Source organism: Stegodyphus dumicola, chromosome 3 (genome assembly GCF_044657685.1).
Source record: "Stegodyphus dumicola isolate Sdum_Otavi_A_Nest chromosome 3, ASM4465768v1".
Lineage (NCBI taxonomy): Eukaryota > Metazoa > Arthropoda > Arachnida > Araneae > Eresidae > Stegodyphus > Stegodyphus dumicola.
In genome coordinates this window covers 211,979,991-211,992,452 of record NC_140770.1, presented here as the reverse complement: position 1 = coordinate 211,992,452, position 12,462 = coordinate 211,979,991, and the positions used below count along the sequence as shown (strand labels likewise).

General features: G+C 32.8%; 1 long non-coding RNA gene across 1 annotated transcript in view; it reads right to left on the bottom strand.

Moving 5' to 3' along the window:
- LOC146998265 (uncharacterized) overlaps positions 1–12,462 on the bottom strand; it is a 283,096-nt gene that overhangs the window by 86,104 nt on the left and 184,530 nt on the right. The window lies entirely within an intron of this gene.

Genomic DNA, 12,462 nt, shown 5'->3' with positions numbered 1-12,462 from the left:
GTTTTCAAACTGAATTTTGATACACATTTAAAATACTTTCATGATGATACTAAGGTGATGAGAACAATTCTTAGACAGCATTTTTGGATTTTAGGTGGTTGTCGAGCTATTCTTAATATTTACAGTGTAAAAGTTACAAAGGAAAACATATGGAGTTTAAGAAGGCGATCTGCATATGGACGTGAGATTAAAACTATTAAGACTAAAATTAAAACTCCTAACTTATAAAATTATTATCTGTAAAGAATAATTGTAATAACGCAATTTTAGTAACGTAGACTTCATACTTTTTTAAGTATTAGTTTTTTTTCTTTTAAGCCCAGAAGGGCTATTAGTTTCGAAAAGACATTTTGCGTCGAATCACTTTTTAAATTTTTGCCACCAAATATTAAAGCCCTGAATTATATTTTTAGGTAATAAAAAATGGAGAATTTACATGAATGTATGTAGTTTCTCCCATTGTGAAAAAAAAGGGTACCTAGAATCATCTAATTTTGAATAGCACAGTCGTCCACCCGAACATGGTCACCTGGAAGCCCGAAGTTGGAATTTTAAATTTGTTTTATTGTCTATTTCATATTTTGTAAACCTTTAACGAATTTTTGATTAAAAAACTCAACAGTTTCAAAGCGAGCAGTGGCAACACTGTAGAGAGTAAAACTTTTTTTTATTTCGAGAGGGGAAATCTGTCTGAAATTCTAAATATATGCAGTTTTCTATCAGAAATTCTAAAGAAATACTGTTTTATATATTTTTAGCCCAAATGTTCTCTAAACATGCATGTATGTGTAAACGAAAAAAAATGCCCTTTTGGACGCAATATAAAATCTGTAAGCTTTCAGATTTCTTTTTCTTTTCAAGAAGTAGAGACTTTAAAACTTGTGTTAACTTAAAGTGGAAAAATATTGGCTACTGAAGAGCTATACCTTTTGATGTCAATATTTAGTTGCAGCGGATTGGCAAAAATTTATTCTCTTCTTCTCTCGTAAGATAATGATATATGAAATATAACGAACCTGCATTAATGTAAATACATTTATATTTTTATTACTTTACAAGGACTATTTTTTCTTTCCACGTAACATGACTCGGTAGAGTTTTATTTAAGGAAAGTGAATGATCGTAGCTTCTAACACAGAGAAAGAGTCACCTTTGGTAAACTATAACATTCTGCTTGATAGATTTAAAGTATTTTAGTTAAGAAAAACGAGAGAATTAAATCTATCATTGAAAACAAAATACCATAGATTTTGATACAAATGTGTACTGATGCAATGTTGCATTTTAATAAGAGACTTATGTATTGTTGTGCGTGGAAAATAAAGATATCAGTTTTTTACATCTTAGGTTAGGTTAGATTAGGTATAAATACAGTAAGTGCCTATTATTTACCTCGTGTGAGTAGATAAAGGACCTTACACTTAACTACCCAGATTAATAATGCCTTCCTGAGGCCCATGGTGCCGTTCTGGTACCGAGGTGCTACTGCTGTTTCCTGCAATTGACATCGCAAGCTCTGTCACCGCTGGCGGTGTCATCAGTTGTCCCACATTCGGACTTACGGTATTATTAAAACATTTAGGTACATTATTTACATTCAATGTTTAGGTAGCTGTTCCATAATTTAGATTATCTCTTCACAAACATCATCAGATTGAACGTTGGTTATCTACAGTTGCGTATCGATCATTGAATATTTTACGATTTTGAACATAGAATATACAGATAACAGTTCATACAATTTGTTTACATGTACATGATATGTAATCAATGGTTACAGTGTGATTACATTAATACTTAATTCATATTATTTAGACACAATGGTTATCAAATTATAACACTATTACTTAAATACAGACATTTTTTGGGCAGGTGGAGCGGGTAATTTAAGAATATGCGTTCGATTAATTGAACATTCGACAGATTTGGACATGCAGTTAATGCATTTTCTTCACTTACGCAGTGTTTACAATTACAAGTTTTACAAACCATTTAGATAGTGGTTATAACAGAAATACGATGATGCTTGATGTATTCATTTTACACACACAATTGTTACAGCATTGTTTACATTACCTAAATATAGAAATGTATTTTTTTCACTTATGCAGTGTATATATGCAGTTGTTATAACAGGATTACTCTGATGTTGGAATTATACATTTTATGTATACAGTTACTGCATCATGATAAAGCTAATGTTTAAATAAAGCATTAAGCTAATGTTTGAGTGATGTAATTAGGTAGATGAGACATTTAAACATTGCCTCGATTATACATTAAACATTGTAAACATTGTATACACGCAATAGCTACAGCAAGAATACATTATACTATTACTTAAGTAATATGTTAATTTGCGGGGCTGGTGAGGCATTTAACTGCTTACGAAATGACTGCATGTTCATCACACCTGACCACTCGTTGCTCAGAAATAAGCTTTGCCCTTTATACTACTCTTGAATGCTTTATGTCCTGTTTGATGTTGTTAGCTGCGCTTATTGCTTTCATGTGAAGCTGCACGCGCAAATATTGTATCTGTATTCAACCGCTATGTTCGCTGTCTCTGAAGTAGATTTTTTTTACTAATTTGCACTAATTTGAGTTGCATAGCTCTTGACTTATGGCAGCTAGAAACCTTAGCCAATAACCTTAACAGTTTTATGCCTTAAATTCTTATTTTTAACTGCATATCTCCTTCTGAGTTTGACTTCTTTAGATGAAGAGAGTCTGTGAACGCGCAGGAAAAAAGATAATGTTCGAGGTGACCCTTTTCCCACTATTCAGAGGAATCTGTTAAAGAGAGATTTCTTGCATAGAAGTACATAGGAAACCATGTGATCTGTCTGGTAACATGAAACGGAGGAGCGTCACTTTTGGAGAAGAAGTTGTAAACTCTTCTTCTTCTATCAGAAACGTTCCACAATTATTGCAACAATTCTTGGATTGCATTTTGCAGTTTTAGTTTCCAGGTGTGAAACTGGCCGGCTAATGCTTATTTTCATGGCACTTATTCCTTGGGCTTCCTCCTTAGCTAATAAGTCAGCTTCTTCGTTTTCCTTGTGACCAAAATAGACCAACCTAGGCGTATGTCCTTGGAAAATGCTTACGTATGCTTTCGTTGATTGCTTGTAAGATCGCGAACATTTCCGATTTAAATAAGCTATTCTGAGTATCGAACTGAAATTTGAAGTCTTTTGAGTCATGATTATTGAGATAGATTTTTATGGTACATCCTCTTCTATTGTTTATGTCGGAGCCATCTGTGTAAATCTTTGGAAAGAATTTTTATATCTTTTCTGCCTTGTGCATAGCGCGATGTTATTTCTGCTAGCTGGATGTCTTTCATATGGATGGACCGAGGAGGTGTAAAAGTTGGCAGCTAATACTTAATTTTTCTATTTTTAATTTTGCAATATTTCCTTGTCTGGTGAACTGAAATCTTCGCATGTTCATGCTCCGCACTTATGAACAGGGGAATGTTGCTGGTAAGTTGAAATAGTGCAGCGTTTGTTCTAAAGGAAGGGCTTTTGAATGGAATGAAGTTACTTTTGTATTCTCATGTCATCAGGGACCACATGTCATTGCACCACACAGTGCTATTCGCTATTTAACAGTGTTATAGATCAATTTTTGTATCTGGGGTTTCATGCATCATGCCCTGCATTCATTTCGGTTCCTAGCTATACTGAAGGTTTTCTTCTTAATTCGCTGTAGGTGCTCAATGAGGATAATTATATAATTTCTAGATACCTTAGGGATTTGACGATTTTGATTTTGTTATTGTCAATGTGGAATTTTTTTAATCTGGTTATTTTTAGAGGTGTATGATGGCTTATGAGTTTTTCGGGGGGTGTATTGTTATTTTTTTGGTGCTTGCAAATTTCGTTGAATTTTTTCAGAGTGATGTTAACTTTGACCTCCAATACTTTTCTACAGCCACCACTGGTTAAAAATGCTGCTTCATTAGCAAACGCAAAGCACTTTATGTAATCAGGTCATTAATATTGCCCTATTTTATTGAATTCTAGACTTTAGAAATCATCGCTAACGCAAAAGCCCTGCGGACAGCCACTTTCTTGGTTTCTTTCAATGGTACTATTTTTGGCTATTATTGTTCTTTTTCTGTTGGAAATCTAGCTCTGGAATATTTTGAATAAGGTTTTCGGGAATTTAATTGCTTTACTGGGCTTTAAGTCCTTCTATTGGTACTGGGCTTTAAGTCTGCCCAGTACCTCAGAACGCCAGAGTGAGTCGGAAACCTTTTTGAGGTCTAGGCACATTACAGCAGAGTGTTGGTTCTGAGCTTTGTTGTTATATATTTGGACTATTGCTTCGTTGATTGCATGTAGTGTGCTTCTGTCGGATGCCAATCCAAATTGCTGGTAACTGATATCGTTTATTTTCTTTTCATGTGGTTCTTGAGGCCATTCGCAAAAGCTCTTTCAAAAATTTTTCCCTGCGCTAGAAGGAGGCTTATTGGCCTATATAACTCGGATTAGCCGGATTTTTACCTTTCTTTTTGAACATAACTATCTTTCCTGTCTTGAAGCAAGAGAAAAAATAGCATATTTTAGGGTTTTTATTTATTAGTATCTGGATAATTGCAAGTTTGTTTATCATTTTTATTATTACGTTATCTAACTCATGTGAACTTGGAGCGTTTTTCATTGGGAGATTTTTAATAAAATTTTTTAATTCGAATTCTAGGAAGGGGCAGTCATCTTGTGAGCAGGGCGGCCAAGTATTTTCTTTTCTCAGTTTTTGTATTGTTGTACATCTTCTGTATTTTTTTTTTTTTTTTTTTTTTTTTTTTTTTTTTAGGAATGCGGTACCCATAATGTTTTCTATTGCAGTTGATGTAGCGTCTTCTGACCCTGAAGTATATGAAATGAACTGGGGGATTATTATTTGTTCAGGTTTGAAAATCTGTTTGCTCATATGTTGCAGATTAGGCCATAAGGGTCTTTGCTGTATGAAATACACTTTCGCAGCAGTTAATTTTTTCTGTTTTATAGAGTGCTCTCTGTTTGAGTTATTAATATATGCTGCTGTTTTGATTACTTCTTCATTTGCTTCCTCCATTCTTCTCTTGACAGCTCTGGTTTTATTGCATTTACATCGCAATGAAGTTGTCCACCACTTTCTTGACATCAGTAAAAAGTTTAATTTTAAGGGAAATTTTACGCTGGGCTTTAATTGTTTTGGTAAGTTCCATTGGTAAATCGTTTAGTGATAGTTAAAATAATGGACTGAAAGATTATAGTAAATTTTAAAGTTTTAAAAAAATATTTCATAAATTCCATTAATTTCATATTACGCATTAGCTTATGCAGCTCATTATTTTACAGCATCTTATCACGTCTCTCCTCTTCTTATACCCGTAGTATTAAGCCTATCATTACCTTGTAAGACAGAGGATAGGCATAAGGGGGTCCGCCACAGAAATTGTTCCAGAAAAGGGCTGCGCCAGTAAAACGTTTGGGAACCGCATTTCTAAGAAATTGCTAGCTATAAAAATTCTACGTAACATTTAATTGAAAACTTAAATAATTTTTTATCGTGGTCACACAACTAAGGGCATACGTCAGACTGTCGGAAGGTGCAATGATGCCCGCGGGTTTGGACTTGGGGAACTTTAGCTAACTACTTTACTATAAGTAGTTAGCTACAAAACTAGGACAGAAAAAAGATGACATATTTCTCAGGTCGCAGTTAAAATTTATCTTACTTAGTTTCTCATATCTCATCAAATATTAATTTTATTTTAATTTTAAATTTAAATTTAATATTTCTTTTGAACGCTGGCTGCATGTTTTATGTTTAAAAGCGTTGAGTGTTACAAGCGAAGATGTTACTGCATGTTCGTATGTTACTACAATTGGCACGAAATTGAAATTTCTAAAAAAGTCCTTTACACCTTTATTAATATGAGTATGAGTTTTGACAAAATGCGTACGAATATTCAAAGTAGGGTGTAAAATGCTTTGTAAAAATTACAAATCGTTTCTTAATTTTTATGCAGAAGTTATCAAAAGGAATTTTGTCTTAATCATTTTTATAGGTTTTCTAAATGCATTCGTGAAGGAATTGTCTCTGGAATGTTTGAGTTCAAGCATATTATTTACAAGGTCGCAGTTACAGAATAATTCGTGACGCATTTCTCTAGATATTCGGAAAAGTTTCTGAAATCCAAAGTGCCTCGTTGCTATTATCTACAGGGTCCATTCTGTGAAAATAACTTGACGCTTGATGAAGAATAATGCTGAAGCAGAAAATATTTAGTATAATAAATAGTGTATTTTGGCCAGCAATATTTCTTGTAAGAGATGGTAAAGATTGTCCGACACATTAGGAAATGCGCGGCATATAAAGTTCTTCTGCAGCGGAGATGCTGATTCTGGCAATAAGGTCTTTACAAGAGTCTTTTCCCTAAACGAGGTCCATCGCCACTGTGATTACACTTATTGCTGTTACTTGTTGTTTATTCGAACCATTCCTGTACATATTCATGACTGAAATGACTTTTCCGTTTCTATGTCCTTCATATTCATTGCTATTCCGGGATTGTGTTTTACATTTCACCACATAGAGTGTTTCGAAAATTGTTACTTTTGTTATATTCTATAAGACTTTAAAATTCTGATTTGCTTCTGTTACAGCCTATCTATTTCAAATCCTAGAATAGTATATCATTTTGAAGTAAATAAAAAATGATACTGTATATTTTCAGAAATTCTTCTTGTAATACGCGAAAAAAAAATCAAAGAGTTAATTTTTATCATACTATAAGTACCTTTACATGCATGTATAACACTTAAATACACTCAGAAAATACTGCAATTATAGTAGCACTATAATTAATTGGATTAATAATAGTAAGTTAAAAAATTTTTTTAGAGCTAGCTTTGAAAAATCAAATTTAACTCTTACATTTCAGAACTTTTATTACTACACTCAGATTGACTTAAAATATGAATTAAGAATTGCATAAAATTACCTTAAACACTTTTCGCTGACTACTTATTTTTTTATTTTCCTTGCATGATATACGTTTCGTGGTAAAAGAAGACATAAATAAAATATGAGTGAAATAAATTAAACAGATGAATGCTCTCTTCGTATTATATTAACTACCACAAAGCTATTGCCTATTAATAGAAATACACCAGACTTCTATTTATTTAGCTTAATGTAAAAAAAGGGATTTCAATGAATATTTTAGATAGTATAAATTGGAAAATTTTGATTGGAAGTTTAGCTTATTTAACTCCACCTTTTCTTTAAAGTAGATTTTTTTTATTAACAGAAAAAGACATTTTAGTAAACAATATTCTATTTTCCTATTTTTTACCCTTTCTTTTATTAAAAAATGCTGATTCTGATTCGATGGGCACTGAGTACGTTTCTTTGCATCTTCATTTAAAAATGCTACCTTAACATCCATATTTATTCATGTTCTAATAAATGTCTCTCGTCTAATCTGTAAGTAGCTGTTTTGTATTTTGCATTCTGATCTTCCTTTTTCCTAGTTACTGCATAATAGCTAAGTTAAGTTCTAAAGTTAACACTTGATATGATTCAGATGCTCTTTTCAGAATACCTTAAAGTGGTGTTATCTTCGCATAATATTCGGATAGAGTTAAATTTATATTTTTAAGCGTTTTGGTTACATTTTTGATTCAGTATTTAAACCAATAATATATTGAGTAAGAAAGCATATTCAAGCACTGTACTTCTGTAGCTATTTTCTAAAATTCAAATTATAACTGCATTTTATAGGCAAATATAATTTGCAGTTTAAAAGCATTTTAAAAGCTGCTGCGATTTGTACTTTAATAATCTCATATCATATCGATATGAGATGTATTAGTTTAATTGTCTGATAAACTTAATTAGTATTCTGATTTATAAGAGGATTCTCATAATAACTGGGCCCCAATAACGGAAAGCAAACTTTATTTGGCTTAGTCTAAGCAAAAGTTAGACTACATTTCTCAGTAAATTCTTCATTTTCAGTTATATAATGGTAGGAGTGCTTTACCGTTATCCATTAATCTAGTGTCTAAATGTAAGTCGACCGCAAGAGAAAATATTTTAGTAGATTGAAAATGGAAATCTATTGATAAGAAATTTAATTAAAATTGGAAAGCTAAAGAAAAAGGAGTTGGTTAAGAATTGATAATAAGAAAACATTACCAATATTTCGGGAAGAAGTGTAAAACGAAGCATAATATGTAATCTTTTATGAAAAGTTAACTTTCTGTTCTTTCAGCGTAGCTGATTGCATAACACAACTGAACATTAATAGTTCGTCCTCCTGGATTCAAATACTGGTTAATAGTCTGATATGTATACTATATTCAAAATTGCCTAAGCTATCCGATTTTCCCTTTATGTAACGTGAATAAGAGCCACTTCGCTCTGAAAGCCCGTCAAGAAAGCATCCTTTCCTCTAGGCAGATAATTCTCGACTACTGTATTTTAATCAGATTGTTCATTAAAATACAGTAGTATTTTAATGACCTATCAGTAAAATGTTGAACGTATGGAAAATCTGAGCAGTTTTTAATGAACAATATGATTAAAATACAGTAGTCGAGTCTTTAAACAGCAGGAGAGCTGCAATAACAGTCAAATACTCTCCGTAGCTATCATTGATAGCACTGCTAATACCGACAATACAGTAGTATTGTCGGTATATTAATCAGATTCTGTATTTTAATCAGATTCCGGCTACGCTTGCTATCATACCTAAGCTACGCTGCCCAAGTGGGTTATCTCCCAAGATAAAAAAAAAAAAAAAAAAAAAGCATGCACTCTATATTCAAAATGCAGTATGCGCATACTTAACGAAAGAGATAAATTGAACACTTATTCAAAATGATTAAATACATGAAATGGAACTACCGCTGCTTATAAGAATAGGCCCACCAGCGCCCGAGTGGTAAAGTCGCTGAACACTGGCAGTTCGATCTGGGTTTGATTCGAGGGTAACGGGCTGGCTACGTGGGTGTTTCCGTGGTTTTCCCCATGTGTAACAGTGACAGGACCCAGTTTCCATTAGAAAGTCTTCCTGGGGAGTATCTTTTCTCTTAGGCAAATAGCCCGGGTGTGCTTTGCCATAATCAAGTAAACCAAACCAAATCAAATCTTCGGAGAATAAACTGATTACAAGCCGAGTATCTGATTGCTGAATTTGTTTCTGATTTATATCTAATTTAAACTTGAGGGCTTATTTCTTGAAGATCAAGTACCCCAATATCTGCGAAAAATACATTGAAATAGTTATTATGTAAACGCAAAGTAAACTTCTGCGGTTATATGAAATAGTGCTAATGTTGTATAAAATAATTTATGTGGAAAATTTTATGCTCATTAACCAGTTATTCATGAGCAGAACCTTTACTATAACTTCTTCTTTTCGTAGCCCTTGCTAAAATGCAAATTAATTATTGTGTATTTAAGCAGAGAGTTGAATGTTTTACAATTAGAGCTTCTGGCAGTGTCTTTTTGCAGTTACGTATTATCGCCAGCTCTACGAAAGTTATTCCCGCTTTAGCAGCTTGTTAACGGACAATTAAAATACGTGCAGGTGATGGTCTTGAGATTCACTAATCTATTTGAATGTGACTATATTACCTACATTTTAATTTAGCTATATGTTTGACGTCTAAGACTACGTTTCACTTTTGACGTCTAAGACTACGTTACCTGCATTTTAATTTAATTTTATGTTTTAATTTAAATACCCGCAAGTAGAGGACAAATCAAAAGCGGGAAATGAAGAAATACAGTCCTTATACCTGTTATATCATAACAGTGTACGATTTCATGTCATAGTAAGAATAAGAACAATTAATTTTCCTCTAATCCTAATAGCAGGTTAGTAGTTTCTATACATTTGTAGCTATACATTTCTTTCGTATTGATGCTCATATTAAAATAAAGAGAACTTTAAACAGCAGGAGAGCTGCTATAACTGTCAAATACTCTCCGTAGCTATCATTGATAGCACCGCTAATACCGACATCGACTACTGATAGCTAACAATGTCTCCCACATATATAGGGCTATCAAATTAAGGTATGTGTTGAAGGAGCTTGAAATTTTGGGTTGTCAAGGTGACCTCATAATGTGAGGGATTCCCACAACCAGCGAATACACATTACATAACATAATAAATATTTCATCATCATTCAGTATCGAATGAGTTAGAACTGCTATATTTAGGATATGCAATAGATTGCTTACTTTTCTTACTTTTCGCTCACCTATGAGCATATGCCTTAAGAATATTTTCTCTCTCTACAGCTTTGAACAGTAGATGAGTGAAATCGTGGATACTGGATTAAGCGGGTTAAAAGGTACGATAGTATATGGATTTTCTGAGCTGCTACTTCTTTGTGCATTTGCTTTGGTTATTGCCTAATAACTATCATGTGGGTTGTTTTTGAAAATTATAAATTCAGTAGCCTAATCGAATATAGTCAGGAACGCTAAATAAAATGTGATGACAAATTCGGAAAATAATAATTAATCATTGAAAAAATATAAAATACTAGCAATCAATTTAAAAAAATAAAATGAAGTAACTTACTCGTTGTAATAAAAACACCATATGCATAACAGCAGTGTAAATTTTCAGTTGAATATTTTATAATAAAGTTTCTTTTAATAATTAAAAAATCTATTATCAATTTAGTGTAGGCTGTACAGTAAGTTAATATGCATGAGTGAACAAAAAAGCTGTAAAGAAGAATTTAGTTTTACACTAACAAATTTTGTTCAGTTATTTATCTTTTCTATCTTCTCTCACTTCCATTTTATGCCAGAATGATATTTCAGTTTCGCGTGACATGCGAAGTAAGGAAGAAAGATGCTATTTAAGCCGGTGTCTGGGTTTCTTCAGACAGAGCGTGTCCTGCCGTGCGGCCACGTTGTTTCGCTGACTTAAGTTTGATATTTTACAGCAGTGAGTATTAATTGCCAGTTAGTCTACGTCGATGATAGGGTTCACAGCCATTTCGCTTTAATTATCTCTATTCAACTACGGCTGATTATTAGCCCAGACGAGCCATTAATTTCAAAACGGCATTTTGCGTCGATTCACTTTTGAAAGTGTTGCCACCAAATATTATCGCCATGTATTATATTTAAAGAAACTAAATAATGAAGAATCTTCATGATTTGCACGAATGTTTCTCGCATTCTGAGGAAACAACGGTACCTAGAACCATCAAATTTTGAATAACGTAGCGAACAGTGTTCTTTATCAAAATTAACTCGGAGCTAGGCAAACCCATGTTCCCTTCTGTGAAGTATCTAAGGCCTTCGCCAATGACAGGCCAATTCCGTTACTTCTTTATGGCTAGGTTGATTCGTGAACTTGTTACATACTATATTCAGGTCAGGAAGATTAGTCATAATAACACTTTATTTGATGCCTCCAGGATAACGACACTTTTCTGAAGTTTAGTCTTTTAGTTTTAACTCAATGATTTTTAAGGTGTTTGGGAAAATACCGTGAGTTTACAACTTTGATTCTAGCTGATCGTAATTTCTACGAATTCCATTAAATTATAGATATTATATTTATTATAAATATCCCAATTTCTATTTTAAGACACAGAAATAGTTTTTACACTGCAGAAAGGAATGGCCACCCAGAAGGAAATATAGTAGAATATTTTCGTTCTAAGGTGCCATATTCTTAGTTAGAGTTAATCGTTTAACTAAGTAGTAGAAATCGAGCACAGAAACATTAATGTGTGCTGTTTCCCAACCAAACGCAAATGTATTTAAAGAAAAAACACTATCCATAAATTTACACATTTCTAAGTAGTGGTGATACATTTCTCAAAATGGACGAAGCTGTGTTTGCTCAAGAAATAAGAAAATTATTTTTTCTTGTAATTAAAATAAAGTCAGTTATTTTAGATTAAGGTCCACTCTCACAACTTATGTAATATTTTCTGAGATAGTAAACTTAAATTTTCTTTAATGGTATTAAACGCTAAATCAAAGAGGTACTGAAGCTCATATGAGAAACAGTTTATTACTTTTAGGATAACAAATTTTATTACCCTTTAAGGCAAGAGGATGTCTGGTAAAGTTAAAACCTACCACATCCTGGGTTTGGTACGCACTCGCTGAAATTAAAAACTGCTGTCGCATTTAAATTTAATAATCGATGCGAACAGATTAAAAACCAGGAGAGCATTTTTTCCGAGTTTCCTAATCAGGAGACAAACATTTCGTAATATTACGATTCTTTGTCGTGATCGTAAGATGGTATGTTCAGATCCCACAGTTTGTATTCCTTTGAAACTAATAAATTCCACATAATATATTATTTTTATGATTTATCGTAATAAACATAAATTTTGGTTTATTAATACGATAAAAAAGAAAGTAAGAGCTGCGGAGATGTATATATAGAACTGTATAACGCAAAATCGA